At 37.4% G+C, this 19792-nt stretch overlaps 2 long non-coding RNA genes across 3 annotated transcripts in view; one reads left to right on the forward strand and one right to left on the reverse strand.

Moving 5' to 3' along the window:
- LOC141491746 (uncharacterized) overlaps positions 1-3605 on the reverse strand; it is a 40209-nt gene extending 36604 nt beyond the window's left edge. The window contains exons 1-2 of the long non-coding RNA XR_012469740.1: positions 3555-3605; positions 3333-3465 (exon numbers count right to left, since the gene is read on the reverse strand). This is a non-coding gene — a long non-coding RNA (uncharacterized LOC141491746). The remainder of the gene's footprint in view (positions 1-3332; positions 3466-3554) is intronic.
- Positions 3606-4455: 850 nt separating this feature from the next.
- Positions 4456-18744, forward strand: LOC141491747 (uncharacterized). Of its 2 annotated transcripts, none has more exons than XR_012469741.1 (3): positions 4456-4726; positions 5077-5197; positions 17898-18744. It is a non-coding gene; the product is annotated as an uncharacterized LOC141491747 (long non-coding RNA). The 2 variants fall into 2 exon arrangements; XR_012469742.1 differs by lacking the exon at positions 17898-18744 and adding an exon at positions 12027-12624.
- The last annotated feature ends 1048 nt before the right edge of the window (positions 18745-19792 follow it).

Raw genomic sequence — 19792 nt, forward strand, 5'->3', positions numbered from 1 at the left:
TGTGGCCATCCAAGTCATATGGTCTTTCTTGACCTCAACAACTCATCCATGAAAGGAGGGTGTTGGATTATATCAACTCTAAGGTCACTTTCAGCTTGAGTTCTAGGATCTTATAGAAATAATAAGGCAAAATAAAAAGTTACCAAATTCATGTTTCCTCCTCCCCATCCACTCTTGAATTCTTCCCTGTCCATGTAGTATCCTGAGCCAAGGGGCAATATCCCTGCTCTACCATCTTCATTTGTCATAACATTTAGACTTTTCTACTATTTGTTCTAGATATGACATGTCATAACTCTGTTCTCCGGTAGTCTAGGAGAAATTGGGCAGTTCTCATCTTTCATCTTCTAATTTTCTTTCAATGAAAAAAAAGTGGTTCATCCTTAAAATAATCCGAGCTTTACTCAGGATTTATCATTCCCTTAATTTTAACAGCTTTCATGACTTAAGGGCTCTGTGGCCCCACCAATCATTTCTTTCTCAGGGTAATGTTAATGGTGAAATGCAGATATTATCTGCAATCAGTTGAGCTGCACATCACTCTTAAGGAGCTAACAATACTGAGGCACATTATTCATATAACCTATCCTTTACAATCTTTGTTGTGACCATTCTCCGCTCTAAGAGCTGACTACAGCTGTCCAGAGAATTGAGACTGAGGCCAGGAATTCTGAGAATGGTGGCATTGTATACCTCCCCACAAGCTTCTTGTGAATATCAATTGTTCATTGTTTGTACTCATTTTCTTAGGGCTTAGCACGGTGCTTAGGGCATAGTAGGTGCCTGATAAATGCTGATTCAATGCTACACTCCATCTGCCTGGATAGCATCAAGAAGGAAAGGAACAAGCATTTATTTCTTTTTAGATACTGGCTTTATTCTAGGTACCATTCTAAGAACTTTAAAAACATTTTCTCATTTGATCCTCACAATGATTCTGAGAGGTGGCTGGTATTAATATCACTATTTTCTATTTAAGGAAACTGAGGCAAAGGATAAATGATTGCTAGTACCTGAGGCTGAATTTGAATTCAGGACTTCTTTACTTTATGCACACCTCAGAGCTCTGTTAACCGAGTCACCCATTTGATTCCTAGAGTCCAACTATAGAATGGACCAGGTGGCTCAAACCCTAAGTTCAATCAGGGACCCTAACTTAAACAGCCTATGTAAAAAACATGACGTATTCATCACCTAGTCCTAGAGAATACAGAATAGAATATGTATTTGTAGCTGCTAAAATAACTTCATCTGGCTGAAGTTGGTATCTACTTTTATTTTGAGTTCCAAGATCTCTCCACTATCCTGCTTGGAGACTCTTAAGGTGTAAGAAGTCCTGATTATCCATTGGTTCTCATAGACCTGGACACTGTCCACTAGCCTTCTGGAAGGCCAGCCCTTTGATGTCTCCTGTCCATGCAGCCTGGTCATGTACTACTTGTGAGGGGGAGACAAGATTCAGAAGTGCTCTGGGATTTTGTCACCCACGCTCTACTGTCACTGGAGTTTTGTCACAGAGCCAGAGTGAGTAGCATGCCGTTGGCATGGTGCTAGGCTCTTGCTATCTCTTTTTATAGTCATGATCATGGTGCTTAATTTAGAAATCTGCTTTTGCTTTCTCCTTCTTTGCTGGCATCATTTGGCTGTCTGACACCACCCAAGTTTTAAGCTTTTGACTTAGAAAAAAATTTGTGGGAAAAGGACAGCCAATTTGCTTATATGGGGAGGTGGGATCAGGTGGCCAGGTTGTTTCCATCTGCTTATGGATAAATTTCATCCATCATGCCATCCTTCACTAGGAACAGTAAGAAAGGGTAGCCCCAGTGTTATACATCAGATGAGCTAAATCTCTGAAGAATGGCAAAAGCAAGCTGAGCATTGGAATTTGATCCCAAAGAGCTGGTTTATGCCAGTCTGCAGACACAGTGTCTGACCTTAGGAATGCCAAGAAATAATACCAATTCACATAATGCCTGTGCCTCAATTGTCCCATTTTTAAAAGGCAAGTGATTGTGCTTTTCTCCTTTCCCCATGCCTCTCTTCTTCCTTCTCTGAAAAGTAATAAAGGAAGGAGCCAATACTTGGAAAAATGCTTCAAGCTACTTGAAGAAAGGTGCTGACGTAAATAAATAACTAGGTATGGTTATTCATGAGTACTCTCTGAGTAAAATGATTTCTGCAATAGCAAACACAGAAGTAGCTGCCTGCATGATTAATGTGGCCACAGTGATTCCTCTAGATGGAATTTAATGGGTTCATGATGAATTTATTTTCACACTAGCAAAGTGATGTCGATTATTTACCAAAATGCAAGACACTTCAAAGCTTTGCATCAGAACATGGTGTTTTCTTGGGCAACCAATATAGAGAGCTCCAGCATTTTTACTGTAATCCAGTATATCATTTCATCAAGAACACAAGTTGGCATTTAAAAATGTATTTCATTCATTTGTTTATCTATCTTCCAACTATCATATATCATCTATCTATTGCCATTCATTCATTCTGTAACTTATTATTTTTTTTGATGAAAAAATTCTGGTAATCTGTTCACATGTCCTATTTTCTGGAGCTCCGGGATATTCACCTGAGGCGATGTCAGTTGGATCTGACAGAAGAGAACTCTATGTTGACAGCTTCTCATGCTTTTGTCTGCTTATTTCTTACAACTAGAAATCTTTTACAATATAAAATTAAAGTTGCTTCATCCCATTTGATCATGTTGGGTGAGAACTGTGTATTCCTTTGGATAATGGGCTTTATCCCAACCACCCAAAAGCATTTCACAGTGCCAAATAGAACAGTTTAGCAAGTCATTGCACTATGAAAATTACATCCCAAAACATTACTAGGTTTTAACTTATTTTGGGGCTATTGCCCATGTCTTTATTTTTCATCTGTCTCTATTTTAAGAATCAAAACTACAAGTAAACCTGGACACTTAATCTTTGTTCCAATCACTGACCAATCTCACCTCCCCATTTTTCTTTAATTGTCATTGATTTTTATTTTTCATCCAGTTGTTGTCTTCATACTTCCCATGGAATCTTTCTTAAATCAAAAGTATTTGTTTCATTGTTTGAATTAACCTCAAGGTATCAAAGAAAACATTCCCAGCTGGAAGATGTTATTAGAGTCACATGGAGATAATATAGAGACTTCTTTGCATGAGCCCTCTTGAAAATGATTCTGGGATTTTTATTGGGAGTTATTTCTAGTCAACAGCCTGGACAGCTGCCTCAGTTCTGTGTCTATAAGAACCACTAGCTTTTCTCCTTTGGGTTCATTGTATATCACTTTCAGTTTATTCTCTCTGTTTACCAAACACATACCCAATTCCATAGACATGGCCAGGACTTCAAGCACCTGAAATGACTTCAGGTGAGAAGGGGGAGCAGATCTGAGATGAAACTTCTGATCCTAGAACTTGAGATCTTTTGAGAAGGAGCCAAAGTTCCTTTTGTCCTGTTGGGAGGAGACCAGGGACACAGTAACTGGGGAAGCTACCTGAGGAGGGATCAGGGCATGGCAGGGCAGGGCCAAGAAAAGCTTACCTGCAGTGTAGAAAGGCCTGAGAATCACACCTCAGTCAGTGAGTAATAAGCTTGCCCTTAATTGGCCCAGCCATGGTTTTGAGAAAGCCTCTGGAGGCCAGGTGGGTCAGAAAAGGGGTGAGGTCGTGTCCTAGGGCTATGGTGTTCAGGGTGGGGTCTGGTAGACTCTCTTTTCCCTGCCCCCCAACAACATTATGTCAAGGTCCTGGAGCAAAGTCCCTATTGCTCTACCTTGCTTAAAAGTTCTACCCAAATTTGTGAGGATGCTCTATAAAAAAGAAGAGGGGAAGAAGGAAGGAAGGAAGGGAAAGAAGGCAAGGAAGGAGAGGAAGGAAGGAAGAAATAATGAATTAAAATAATATATGAATGTATATAGACACATACATATATATTTATATGTATATAAGATTATTTATGTTACATCAATAAAATAGTGTTCATATACACCCATGTACTTTTACATATTGTGGTCATGTGTACATACATATATATAGACATATGCTTGTAGGTATGCATACACATGCATGTGTGTATACACTTACACATACGCATTCATTCCAAAGTCGATAGACTGATGCCATTGTAGACCATTAGTCTATTATGCAATAGACGTTCTCGTTGGATTTTATCACTTTTTCCAACTTTCCTAAACTCTGCTCTGGTTATCTTTAGTCATCCCTTCCACCACTAAGAACAGTACTGTGGGACTGACAAGCATGCCTGGGCCTGGCTGGGGAGGTGGGGTTGGGGCTCCAACCAGCACTCCTTCCTCTGATGAAATCTCCTTGGTCATAGTGACTTATTATGAGATCAAGCAGCCATCACTCTCACTAGTCTTTTCCCATATTTTGGGGGAAGACATTACACTAGTCATTCCTTTGCTTATTCTTCCAGAGACATGGAGGCGGGAAGGCTGAGTCAAAACAGAGGGCAGCAAGGACCCAGCTTACCTGTGATGCTTGGGCTGGGGAGGAGCCCTCTCCTAGACTTCCAGATAAGGATCTGCTCAAATGTATTCTTGTGATGGAGCCCAGTCCTGAGGGATCCACATCGCAAAATAACTACAAAGGCATCTCACTCCTTCTGGAACCTAGAAACATTTGATAGTGTCCCCAAATGCTGAGAAAGGCAGGACTGTAAATCATAGTTTAGAACTTGAAAGCACCTCAGAGGTAGGAGGCTTGCATGAAATTAGATCATATTTGTAAAGCTTTAGCACAATGTCTGCCCCATTTTAAATGTTTCTTCCTTTTCCTTTATGGGAAAAAAAACCCTCTGATCTTTGTTAAAATACTTGCTGAAGGTCTCATTCCATTTCCATCACCAAATGACATTTGAAAATATCATAAAAACTTATGAGCTGGACTTGTTTAATCATCTAGTCTAACTTCCCATATCCTATACATGATGATATTGAGGTCAGAGTGGTTGTGATTTACCGGTAGTAAATGAATGTGATATAATAATAATTAAAATAACAAAAATAATGATTATGGTAATACTAACAACAATATTCTTCAAGGTCAGCCTTCTCTGGCCCTCGTTTCATCTGTTAAAATGACAATAGGAAAGTGCCCGCTTGACTCAACATTTGTGGTTCTATGAAGTATCAATTGGAGATACAAGGTGGACTAAGACCTCAGGTAAAGTTCTGATTCTAAAACCAGAGAAACATCATTCTGCCACTCAACAGGACTTGAGAAAATAGCTGAATCTGGTTTTTGAGACTTTTTCTCATGGAAATGATCAATGGGAAGGAGGAAGCATTTATTGCTCCAACTTTATATTGGCAGTTTGGCACAATATGAACTGATGTTATTGGTTCCTGAGTATCCTTGGGGACACCTTGAGTCAAGAAGGTGTGGCATAAAGGGTGTGGAAAGTGGTAGAGGACAAAAAGGGGTGTGTCTGTGTGTTTGTGTGTGTGTGTGTGTGTGTGTGTGTGTGTGTGTGTGTGTGTAACTGAGGAGTGTGTTGCTATCAAGATTCTTCTGGTAAACTTCCTGAAAGATAATTTCAGAAGAGATGAGTTTAAAGCCTACCATTGTTATAAAGGCATGGAATCATACTATCATCTGTGAGTCTTTTATTCTCTCTGAGACTCACTTTCCTTATCCGCAGATTATTATTTTATTATTATATTATGATATTATATTATTATTATTATAAGATTATTAAGAATTAGTGTCAAAGTGCATTAAAAACTTCACAGCTCTATATAAATGTTAGTTATTACTCTTGCCTCCTCTCCCCATCCTTATCCTTTTCTCCCCATTTCCCATGCCCCAGCCCCAGAAAGAGAAAACATGCAAGGAATTTCTTTGGCGTATAGAATCATAGAACTCTTTCTAGAGACAGAATGTGGTATGGTATCTCAGTTGGGAAATGAATTCAGAATGTAAAGGTTGAAAGGTTTTTTTCTTTGATGCTCAAGAGGGCATTTGGTTTACTCTTTGATGGATAAGAAAGTGAGAACTGATTTCAGTCTTTCAAGAGAAAATTAGTCTCAATCCCAACTCACTTATTTCTTAGCTTTGCGACCCTAGACAAATCACTTAAAATCTCTGTGCCTCAATTTCTTTATCTCTAAATGAAGGGCTTAGACTTCATGGCTTCTAAAGTCCCTTCCAGCTCTAAATATGCTGCTAGCCTCTTTAAATGTTTAAGCTGTGAGTTTTCCTTTGTTTTGTTGTTTTTTTGATCTCACATGAATAAGTGAACAGATGCATTTGGAGACTAACTATGGCTAATATATACCCTTTCAAGTAAAGCAGGTCCCACCTGGCAAGTACTAGTTCCTGTGGCATATGAATAAGATGGAGTTTCGGAATTTTTCATGTTTTTCCTTCTGCCCCTGAGGGTAGAACATCTTTGGTACTAGAGTCCTCAGTTAGAAATCATTCCTTGAGTAACCTTCAAACCCTGGGTTAGTGCAGAGGAGAGAGTCAAAGATCTCTAAGGGAATACAGAAATTGGGTTCCTGACAGTCACCACTCCTTTGTTCCCATGAAGGGTGACTTCCAAGAGACAACAGATTGGACTTCAAACCTTCCAATCACGTGAAAACAGGAGTACATTCTTAACACTTCATAACCTGCCTCCTACAAAACATACGGCATACTTCCTTCCCCTTGTGTTCTTGTTCCCTCATTCTTGACATTTTTAATGTGGCAAATCTACATCAGACTTTGCATCTCTTTGTCCGCCTACTTGCCCTGGCTCCTGGTCCCTCCATGGACTAGCATCCCAGTCATGGGCTTTTAAACAGAAGACACTCTCAATTCTATTTCTCTCTGGTCAAGTCTTGGGTCCTTGTTGTTCTGACATTTATGGTCTTGTTTCTTTGCCTCCTCTGCTCTAACAAATCAATGTTGCTTGCTATTGTCTACCCAGTAGGTGCTATTTTGGGGAAGGCAGAGATTGAATAATTGTGTGGTTTTTTTACTTTGCAATTGGTTAAACACACACAAGAATTCTCATTTTTCTTCCTCTTTAATATTATTAACACAATATAGTGTTGAACTTGAAATCTGGATGTCATTTTTTCTATCTTGTCTGATTTTAGCTGTGCAGGACTTAGAATGTCTTCTTGCTAAGATCTCCTTTAAAACTGGCACAAAAAATAGACTGTTACCTCAGTCTTGTAGTTTCTGACCCCGGGGTTCTGGTTTTGTTTCTCATATGACACTAATGCATTCAGGCTCAAGTTCTGAATCATTCTCAGACTCAAGAACCCAAGAAGATAAGAAACAAAAATGGTGGATCTGTGGTTGACTTGCAGTTTGGGTTTATTCTTGGGCAAATGATAGAACTCAGCTCTAACTTTGTTGAGGAGTAATAGCTATATTTATGCTTAGCAAGACTCATGGGTAAGAAGGGCAATAGGAGAAAATGAAGAGGGAGGAAGAAGTTTAAAAGGAAAAGTGGAAAGGAAGGGCACTAGTTAGTTTTAAGAATTATGACAAGAATTATGAATTGTGCAAAAAAAAATTTTATCTAACATTTTTCTGCTATTATGAGCCAAAGAAGCTCATATTCTAGAGGAAGAGACAAACTACATAAGGCAACAATAGTTTGGAAGGAGCATTTTGGCCATACAAGTGAACAGATTATAGATAAATGTATTGACATAATTTTTCCAGGAACAATAGCAGATTTGATATGATCATGATGTTAGAACTGTTGTTTCGGGCAGAGGAGGGACCCCATAGTAGGCCTAAAAATCTCTGGTCTTGAATTGACCTGTGTTCAAAATTGACCTGTCTCAAGAATCACTGAAGTATGTGATACTATGGAAGAATTGTTAAACTTTCTCATAACCCTATTCCCAATTCTTCCCAACTTCTTTCCCCACTTCCTACTTTCAATTCTTTGTCCCAAAAGATAACTAGAAGCATTTTCTGGTACATAATTATTCTTAATTCTTTTTGACTTGTTGACTTGGCAAGGTGCCTAAGAATTAAAAATTCCAAATAATATGGCCTAGTTTTAGTCTAGATGTCTAGACCATATGTGTTTTTAATTGCTAAATTTCTAGCAATAGTCTATAGTTACTTCACCACTCCTTAATAATTTATGCTTTCTTTAGGTCCCTTCAATTTCAATTTTATTAGCACCTCTCTACTGAAAATATTCTTTCCAGTGTCACCAGGGAGAGCTTAGTGATCAAGTCCAAAATTTTTGTTTTTCCCTTATCCTTTGCTATAATATATTATACTGCTGACCACTTCCTATTTTGTATTCTCTCCTCCTAGTGTATTTCTTATATATCCACTATTTGCAGAACACAGTGTTTCTATGTTCAGAAAGAGATTTAATATTTAAAGTTACTATTTTCTTCTATAAATTTCTATCTAGTAGAGCTATAATACCAACACAAAGAGTTGTAATACATAGCTTAATCTGATAAACAAAAGAGAAATGTGTTAGGTATGAAGGGGAAGGTCATTTCCACATGGGAAGGTTAAGAGTCTTTCAAGAGGAAGTGACAATTGAGTTGAACTTTAAAAGCTCAAAAGTAGAAATTCAATAGTCAAGAGAAGGGCAATGAGAATAATATAGGCATAGCAAACAGGCAGAGCAAAGTTACATGGGCACAAGTGTAGTTTGTTATATTAAGTGAGCAGAGTAACACAAATAGATTATGAAGTTATAAGCCAAAAAAATCAACCAAGCAAAACAAAAAAGTGAAGCCCTTGTGAGACTAAGTAGTGTTTTTATTTTTATTGATTGTTGAAGGTAAGGGATTCAGTAGAAATAGAGAGATTTAGGAAATGAACAAATGGCTCAGGTAATGGTATCTGAGAATGGGATTTGGATTTTTGAACCATGCTTACAAAAATAAGAATAGTAAACTCTTGATCAGAAAGACAAATTATCAGGGGGTGGCAAGGTGGCACAGTGGATAGAACACTGGCCCGGGAGTCAGGAGTACCTGAGTTCAAATCCAGAAAATTATCTAAATAGGGCCAAGAGAACATTTTTTAGAGTCTTGTCACTCTAATATTTGAATAAAAAAGAAAGTAGGGAGTCAAAAAATGCCTGCATATACTTGACAATATTAGTTGAATCACAAAGAGTAGATTGTGGAGAAATAATAATGAATTCAGTTTTAAATGTATTAGTTTTTGGTGTGCAGGTGAGATATCCATATGGGATAATCTGATAATCAGAGCTAGGAAGCTAGAGTCTAGTAGGGAGGTGATATGAATTGGGGATCTTCTGCATGGATGGTAGGCAAAACCATGGAAATTGAAGGGAAACAGGTTGACTTTTGGAGTAAGATGAGGCAGGAAGGTACATGCTGAAGACTTAGCCTTAATAATATAAGATAAGATATATTATATAATATAATAATAACAATATCTTCTATGATTGGAGAATAAGAGAAAGGAATGATGATTCTGAAAAGCTTTAAGGAGTGTATAAGGACAAGTGAGTGCACTCATATTGAATGATTTTGCTTTTCAAAGAAGGAGGAAGCTAGGTTATCTGCTATAAATATGGGTGTCAGGTATCTATGGAACCCACCTAAAATTCAATGAAAAGTAATGAAAACAATAATTTCTGCAAAGTCTTGTTGAAATATAATATATATAATCTATATAGGTTGTCAGCATTTCTGTATATTGTCAACAAAATCTAGCCTGAAGAGATAGGAAAAGAAATTCCATTCAAAATACTTGAAAAATATATAAAGAACTGGGGATCCTGTCTACCAAGACACACACCAGAAGTGTATAAACACAACTATAAAATTCTTTGTAGAAATAAAAATATAATTACTTGGAGACATATTAATTTTTCATGGGTAGACAAGTCAATATAATACAAATAATAATGCTGTCTAAATTACCTAGCCTATTCAATGCTTAATTTATTAAACTATCAAAAAATTACCTTGCAGAGCTAGAAAAAATAATAACAAAATTCATTTGGAGGGTCCAAAGGTCAAAAATTTAAAGAGTTGTTTTTTTAAGTGGGAAGGAAGGGAGCCTACTCATATCAAATCTCATACTATATTACAAAGAAGTAATCAATAAAATTATTTGTTTCCAGTTTAAAAGTAGACAAGTTGACAAATGGAACAGATTAGGTATACAAGATACAGAAGCAAACTTAGTGGCATGATTTTTGGTAAACCCAAAGACTTTTTGACTCTTAGTATAAGAATTCATGATTTGGGAAAAAAAAATCTGTTGGGGAAAGTGGAAAGAGGTGTGTCAGAAATTTGATGTGTACTAATATCTCGCATCATATACCAAAATTAGCTCCAAATGAATATATAACTTAAGTGAATAGTACACTAAAATTCAAATTTAGAATGAAAAAGAAAAATCATCTAGACAGTATGTACTGACAAGACCCTCTTCCCACATGGGAAAGACCAGCTAGCCCTAGGAACATGATCTTTGACTTAGCACTGGGTAAAATTGGAAAGCATAGGGATTCTCTCCAAGGAGGTGCCACTGAAAGGCAGAAAGAAGAACTCATGAAATATATCTTTAGAAACCACATGTAGACATGGGGTACCCTGCTGGGGATTTAATAAACACATATGTCACCTGTCATCCTAAAAGATAATCAAATGCAAATAAAAGATATTTGTTCCCCCAAACCTTTCTCTCACTAAAGAATATTTTCTTGAATGTGAGATGGTCTTTTAGACTTTTTAAACAAAACGCATTTATTTAAATGACAAATAACTATTTGACATCAAATCCAGCTAGTCATCCAAATTGGATTATTTTCTCTGCAGAACTTTAGATCATAGGAGCTCTAGAGAGCATGACCTAGTTGTTTTAATACACTCAGTTTTGGATCTGCTTCCCGTGAGCTCCAACTGTCCTGACTGATCAATATATGAGGCAATTTCACATGGTCCCACCATGCTTTACATATCAACCAGCCATTCACCCCAATCATTTCTTGTCATGTTTCCTACTTCCAGGAAAATTTCTCAGTTGAGAGGGTAGAGAGAAGGGGTGCCATGGGTGATTTAAGAAGGGATGAAAAGGTTCAGGTGAGTTGGATAGTGAGTTAATTAAGAAGGTGTAAAAGGATTGCCTTGTAGCAGTGAAGGTCAACTTGAGATTATGGAAAATTAATTGTAATAGATTCAGCATGGTTGCATGGTTTTCACCAACTTTGTTCAGCAGTGCATGCATAGAAGCAGAAGTTGCTATGTGGAAATGATCCAAGGCTTGATAGGGTTCAGTCAGTGATATGATCAGGGACTAAAGAGAACAGGGTAAGGTTAAAATGAGTCACTAAGGGGTCAAATTAGGGAAAGGAGGAGAATGTAACTAGTATTTACTTAATAAAGACCTCCTGTGATTGGGGGTCATATAAAAAAGAACTTCATACTGGAAACAGAAAGAGAAAAATAGAACACTGATAGATTGTGATGAGATAAGGACATATTAGCTTACTTGAACTTGGAGGAGGTGCATTTGGAAGTGATGGCAAAATCAAGGTTATGACCATCATTTTATTATCTGAATTGGAGTCACGGAGTAGGCTGTGGAATATGAGAAAGTTGAGGAACTGGAAAGTTAGAATGTTTGAGGGAGGATCAATATATATGTCGAAGTTCCCTAGTATGAAGGCAGGAGTTGGGGAGGAAAGGATTGTGAGTCAGATACTGAATCGATTTAGGAAGGAAGAGGTGTGTCCTGGAGGTCTACTGACAATAGCTACCAGAATTTAGTTTGGATAGTAAATATGGATTAAGTGAACTTCAAAAAGGGAGTGGTTTCTCTTGATAGAGGAGAACCTGAAATTCCCAACTATAAACCCTCCTGGAAGCCTTCCCTAATCCCTCTTAATTACAGTGTTTTCCCTCTTTTAGGTATTTCCTATTTGTCCCTTTATAACTTGCTTTGTTTATATTTATTTGGACATTTTCTCCCTCATTAGATTGTTAGTCCCTGAGGGCAGGAACTGTTTTTTACTTCCTTTTTGTATCCCTAGTGCTTAGGATCTTGCCTGGTTCAGAAGAGATATTTAATAAATGTTTATTGAAAATACTTGAACTGGATGGAGCGATGGAAAACAAGGAACATTCTACTTTGCCTAATTCAACCAGTGAATCGGGGAGTAAATGAAAACGTAACCACTACTGGAAGAGGCATCGAGGGAAGTTGTGCCATATAAATGTGGGAGCAAGGTCTCAATGAGACCCAGAAGATAGTGGGAGAGGAAAAAGTAGACTAACTTTCCCCTAGGAGGATTTATTTCAGTCCTTCCTCCCTGTAATGATCATTGAATTCATACACTGTTTCGTAGTACTCCACAGAAGAAGCTTCTCTTTCCTTCAAATCCCTGAGGGACAGGACCCAGGACATTATTGGGCACAACTGTCCTCTGAAGTCCCACTTCATTACAATTTTAGTTATGGCTCTGATCTTACTATGACTCTAAACAATATCTTTTCACAGACATTTCATCGACCAAGTTCCTTAAAATAAAGTTAATGTTACACAGAGCTAAAGAGATTTCTGGATGGTGTGATTTAAGACCCTCATCTCCCACCTCTGTCAAAGTCAGTTTACTTTAAAACATCTCCCATAATAGTCAACCATGCTATCTGAAATTGCCACCATTTTAGCTGGGTTAAGCCAGTATAAGGGTTTTGACTATCCTTTGGCATGGTTCATTAAATCTACTTGCCCATGACAATTGACTGTCACCTCAAAATAGAGAAAGACTTGAGTGAGGAAAGGATCACAGGGAGTGGGAAGATGGCTGTCAGTGTATCATGAAAAATAGGAAAGTAGAAAAGCAGAAAAAAGTTCAATGTAAGAGCCTCCAATCTGATCAAGGGTAGGAGTTTTTTTTCCTCTTTCAAAACTCTATGTTATGAAAACATTCTTTTCTCTTCCTTGTTGGTTAGCACATCTTTACGTGTCTCTACATTGTAATATCATGTTAAGTCTTTCAAAGAGCATACTATTATTGTTAATCACAGAGGCATTACGATTAGTAATGGCAATTTTTTTTTCTTTCCATTTGCGTCATGGATTGCACAAAAAACCCTGAGGATGTGCACATGAGTATTTTTAAAATGGTATGATACATACACACACACACACACACACACACATTAATTATGATCAATCTCAAATACATAATATCAGTAACTTAGCGACTAATGCAGGATTTCTAACAATGTGTATTCCCCAGAGGTACACTGGGTACAATACTGATTATTTTGGGAAGGCTAATTAATAAACTTTGTTTTTAGATAATAAGTGTATACAAATGTCCCTAGATAGATTTTTTTGACCAAAAAAAACCCCTCAACATACACATGGGAAATATAGTTTGACAACATTTCCTGCATCAAACCCAGGAACTAATTTTTTTCCCTCCCAAAACATCAAGGAGAAAAGTAAACAGAAGGAGTAGAAAACAAGAATTGAAAATGCACAAAAACAAGAATAAGAAACTGTTATTGAGAAATTCTGGATGAAATCTATTTACCTTATCCTGCCCCAATCTCCAACTGAAAAATCAATAGTGTAATACTGTTCAATGTACCATTCTTATAAATAGTTGTTTTTTTAATCTCGAGTTTTTATGGCTTGAATTATTTATCATTGCAATCCCCATAGTGCATTTCACACAATAGGGTCTCCATAAATGGCTTCTGTTATGAATAGTCTTTAACTTTTGCCTAAGGTCACTTTTCTTCAGAGTGTGTTTGACACTAAAGATCCAGAGTAATGGACACTAGCCCTGACTCACCTTGAACAAACATGTTCCTTTCCTTGCACCAAATTGTATCCTATTTTAATTATGTTTTAGCTTTATTCCACCTATGGAATCTTTAAATCCTATGCAGCATAGAATAATTTTTGATACATTTTTTTAAAAAAATGTTGGATCCAGAATCAGGAGACTTGGGCTTCCTCTCAATCGGTCACTGATAAATATTTAACAGTAGGCTGGGGTTGGGGGGGGGGAGGGAACTGGGGAAGTGTGAATGATATATTTTTAAAGTTTAATTTGCATAATTAACATTTTATCCATAATTTTCTTAAGTCTAGATCATCATATTAAACCCTAATTTGTATCATTTGCCAAGTTCTGGTGTGTAAATGCCGATGATGAAAGTTTAACAACCAGCTCTTATAAACCACTAAGAACTGGCTCCAATATACCACCATGTTCCAGGTCAGATGCAAGTTCTATGATTATCGAAAGCCACTTCAACTGTTAATGACTTGGTTCTTTCGTCTGTAAAGAGCATACTTCCTAGAGTGGCAAGGAAAGTATTTTATAAAACTTTTTAAAAAGTTCTATAAATATAAAATATAAGCAATTAAGCAAAATATTTCTCCTTGTGTCTTCTAGGCTGGAGTCCCCAACATATCTTAACAATATGTTGGAGAACGAAAGTGAGTCAGTCATTTAGAGAAATTGTAGGATAACTAATAGACATCTTTTGGTCTTCATCACTTGAGGTAATGTGTTCAGAGTACATTTTCACTGTTAAGTGATATAAACATGGGAGTTATTATTATAACAAGAAGATTTACAGTACATTCAGACTGGCATGTGATCCAACACACGCAGTGCAGAGTGAATGAATAAGCAATCACTTGGAGTCTGGTTGTGAGGAAAATGTTCTTTGTTCTGAAAAGAGTTGTGTGAATATGGGTGATGGTGATACAGTTGATGATGCTGATGAGGAATCACAGAAGAATCTGATGATGATAATTCATAACTTCCAAGCTTGTATTAAACATGGATTCCACATGACTCTGCAGAGAACTCTGACACTTGCTTTTCAGAAGTTTATTCGCTTTATTTTACATAAAATGTAGAAAATGGTGTTGAGAGACATAGATATACACTCACACAACCAAAAAGATGATTTTCATTAAGAGCCAAGTGATGGAATATGTATTGTGTGTATATCTATATATAGATAGATAGATAGATTGATTGATAGACACATATATAACTTAATGTTATGGATTTTTTTGGATTTGAGAATGGGACACCCACACAACAAAGCAGATACTTTTTGATAAGAACCAAGTACTTCACTACATGCTACATATACTGAAGTTTTCAGATTTGGAGAAAGGTACATTGTAGAGTGATTAAAAAAAAGGTAGACAACTAGATTGTGCAGTTGACAGAGCACCAAGTCTAGAGTCAGGAAGACTTCTTTTCCTGTCTTCAGTTCTGACCTGAGACACATACTGGCTATGTGACCTTGAGTAAGTCACTGAACCCTGTTTGCCTCAGTTTTCTCCCCTGCAAAATGAGCAGAAGGACATGGTAAACTACTCCAGTATCTTTGCAAAAAAAAATCCTAAAAGGAATCATGAAGAGTTACACATGATCAAAAATGATCAAACAACAACCACAAGTCTGGAGAGTTAAAAAAATGTCTTAGTTTTCAAAGGGAGGCTAAATGACCAACTATCAAACTTGTAGAAGTCGTCAGAGGATCATAGACTTCAACTAGAGGAGATTTCAGATACCACTTCCTCAGTCTTTCTCATTTTGCAGATGAGGCAATGATGGCCCAAAAAGGCAATGTGTCTCACTCATGGTCACATGGATAGCCTCCATCAGATGAGGGTCCTCTGAATCTAGGGTCAGTGTTCTTTGCATTATATCAGATTTTTATCTCATTGAATTAATAATACTTTGCATTTATATAATGTTTTAAATGTCCTCTGAAGTCCTTTACAACTCTGACAATTTGTGTGATGGTTTGGTACAATGGGAAAAACACTGATCCTAGAGTAGTTCTGAGTTCTGAGTTTTAATTCCCATCTTTGCCAACTTGAGGAGGCACCCTGGGCCTCAGTTTCCTTACCCATCAGATGAGGGGATTGAACTAGTTGGTTGATTTCTGAAATCCCCTCCAGCTATAGATAAAAGATTTTAGCATATATTCATACAAAGAAACTGCCATTTACCCTATGTGGATGTCCCTCCTCATTTCCCTCCCAACAAGCCAAATACAGCCCGTCCTTCAAGTCCAGCTCAAAATCCATCTCTTCCCTGAAGCTTTCCTGAACTGAATCACATGGACACAATCTCTTCTACACATCTATAGTACTTTTGGTCTGGGCCACATTGTGCCATTCATCATGACCAACTCAATATTGCAAGTTACATTTTCATGTGTATTTGGCCTTCTGTCACCAACCAAATTTAAGGCCAGCAACAATATCTTCTTGACTAGCTTATATCTATCCCTTGGTGCCAGAGAACATATAGAATTTATTCTTGGCTGATAGGACTTTCTCTCCATCTCAGGCAATTCTTTGACATAGCTTTTCTTCAAGTGGGGGATCTATGCCTTGGTCTTTGATTCAATGACCAAACAAAGACAGAAAGCATCACAATAATGATATTTCTAATTCCTGTAGCACTTTATAGTCAATAAATCATCTCACTGGGGCAATTCAAGGATAAGCATGTAAATTCGGCTAGGAAGGGATTTCTTATACATAATTTTAAAGATAAGCAAACTGAGATTCAGAAAGATTAGTGACATTCAATGTTTGTTATTGTTGTTCAGTTGTTTCAGTTGTTCAGTTTGTTGTTGTTTAGTTGTGTCTGGTCCTTCATGACCCCCCTCTGAAGTTGTCTTGGAAGACACCCTGAAAGAGTTTGCCATTGCCTTCTCCAGCTCATTTTACTGATAAGGCAACTGAGGCAAATAAGGTTAAGTGATCTGTGCTGGATCACATAGATAGTGAGCATCTGAGCCTGGATTTGAATCTGAGTCTTCCTGACTCCAGACCTGGGTAAAGCAAGTAAATGGCAAAGGCAGAGCTGGAGTCATAGTTTTCTGTTTCCAAATTCAACACTGTTTCTAGTAGACTACATCTTGAGTCAGGACATCCTGGGACCCATGCCTGTGAATCTCCATCAAAAGACAACCTTTGACTAAGTTACTTCTGTCTTATCCTAGGGAAAGATGATAGAAATCTAGAAGATAAGAACCTTAAGGGCAGAGATCAGTCAATTTTTTCCTCTTCCTCCTCTTCTTCCTTCTGCTCCTGCTCCTCCTTCTCATCATTATCATATAAAATTAGTTGACACACATGTTCATACACATATATAAATAGTCCTACATTGCCTATGTAGTGTACATATACATCTGTGCCTATATTGGTATATGCCAATATTCTGAACACATGCATATAGTTATGTGTATGTGCATATATTCCATATTTACACGTGCATATAGGTACCTATATTTGTGTGTGCACATATTCTGCATATGCACATATATTTTGTGTGCTTCTATGCACAGATTATATAGAACTATAGAACACACATGCATATATGTACACACATGCATTAATATCTATATATTTTATATATTCTACAAACACATTGTACACATACATGTGTGCATGTATGTCTGTGCATGCATAGATTCTATAGAACTATATTCCTATTGGTATAAATACATAAATTTATACACATATTCATGTATTCCATATACAGACACCTAACTGTGCATATATTTATAGATATGTGCATATTTGCATACACATAACATGTTTGCAGTATGTCTTATACATATCTGTGGATGTGTTGCAAACTCCTGTATGTGCATGTGATGCTAGACATGTATGTATCTGCATGTGTTTTAGTATACACATGTTTTTTGTACATGCATATTTTAATATTTCTATCTTAAAAGAACAGCAGGAAGGTTTGTTGCATTTGAAATGATTTTTGCTGAGCCCATCAACACAGAATTCACCTGATGGCTCAACCACTTTGGATCTCAGACTCATAGGGCATTCCTCCTCAGACTGATTGCACTTTGTTGTGGCTTTTGTTCCTTCCAAACAGAACCTTGAAAGGAGAAAAAAGAGGCAACCTGGGGAGCGGAGCCCAGAGCAGACATTGCTCCCAGCCGAGCAGTCTGGCTCCTACTTCTTCAGGGGTCTTCATCACTGGCACTGCAGCCCAGGGGTCAGGAGCCAGCCAGCCTGTCAACAAATACTTATAGTGCACCTGCTCCTAGGCCCCATCCAAGAATGAGTCCAGACTTGGAGACTCAGTAAAAGCCTCCTCTAATCCCTCCAAAGCAACCCTCTGCCAGCTCGTAAAGCATGCTGACTTGTTTTTGTGCAAACCAAGCTCCCTTAAACCCTTCTCTAGCCATGTTGGCACCCAACTACTCACCAGTGGATAAACAAGCAAGGAGAAGGCTCCACCCTATACAGTTTTTTAGCCCACAAATCCTTGGCAAGAAGAGAGAAGCAGCCTCTCCCAAGAGGACAGTGCTTACTGTAGAAAGAAAAGTCACATTTCTCTAGACTGGCTTTCATTCTTCCAGGGCTGGGAGTCAAGAGATGTGAGCTGTCCCATTTCTGCCCTCACTCTGTAGCACTGTGCCACCTGGAACAATTCACCTTCCATTCCTTCTGTCAAGAATCTATCTACACTGAAAAGTACTGTCCGTCCCCAGAGAAACTACTGGTGGAGTCTGAATACAGATTGAAGATAATTTTTCTTTATTTTGGGCTTTTTTTCAGTGTTTTCTTTCATAACGTGACTTACATGGAAACGTGTTTTACAGTATAACCTTTGTTACATTGTTTCCCTTCTCAGAAGAGGAGGAGCATCCAGGGAGGCAGAGAATTTGGAACTCAAAATTTGAAAAGAAAAGTTAAAATTATTTGTTCATGTAATGGGGGGGGAATAAAACATTAAATTTAAAAAACTCTGTGTATACTCTCTATGTAGATAATACTATGCTAGGGAATCAAGGAGATTAGGCTGCATAAATAAGACATAGTCCTGGTCTCTAGGAGTTTGCAAACCAATGAGACCAGATGTCAGTGACTAAGTTTCTTTATCTATAAAATGAAAGAGATAGGTCTAGATTTATAAGACTCATTCCAGTTCTAAATATTACAATCCCATTATCCAAAGTATTATGATGGAAAAAGTGGAAAAAGTGGAAAAAATTAGGCAAAACCAACAACCAACAAGTGAAGGCAGCTGAATTCTCCCAAACTGCATATAAGTGAATTATCACTCCACCTCCATTATCATTATGATTTAATGATATTATAAGCACCAATGAAAGCCAGGATGAGGAAAGAATTAGTTAACAAATATAATCAGAGGACCATAGATCTAGAGTCGTTCTCCCATTGCTTCATTTTACAGATAAAGACAGAAAGTCCTAGAGAAATGAAATGGTTTTTCAAGATCACACAGATAGTGAACAAGAGAGATGGTATTTGAACCCTGACTGCAGAAAGAGTCCTTCTTCTATCACGTCATATGCTTATGTACAATAACTATGCCAAACCAGAAGGATACTGGTTGAATGAGAAGGAGACATTCAATGTCCAGGGCTGGATACCCAATAAAGGCTAATTGACATTTACAAAACACTTCAAGACTTCTTAAACTAATCCTCTGAGGTAGATGCATATGCATTAAAGTTCCCATCTTAACCATAAGGAAACTGGATAAAAGAGATTTTGACTTCATAGTAACTATTATTTATAAAGTACTTAGTGCAAGTTTTATATGTATTGCCTCATTTGGACTTACTTCCCAATAACCACATCATGTAGGTATTAAAGATAAAATTATTCCCATTTTACAGATAAGTAAATAGAAGCTGAGAAGAGTGATGTGGGTCTGATTACTCACACATTGTCACAACCAGAATTCAAATCAAGGTCTTTCGGCTTCAACCCCATACTCTAGCCTTGGTACTAAGA

This window comes from Macrotis lagotis, chromosome 6 (assembly GCF_037893015.1).
Source record: "Macrotis lagotis isolate mMagLag1 chromosome 6, bilby.v1.9.chrom.fasta, whole genome shotgun sequence".
NCBI classification, from domain to species: Eukaryota; Metazoa; Chordata; class Mammalia; order Peramelemorphia; family Peramelidae; genus Macrotis; species Macrotis lagotis.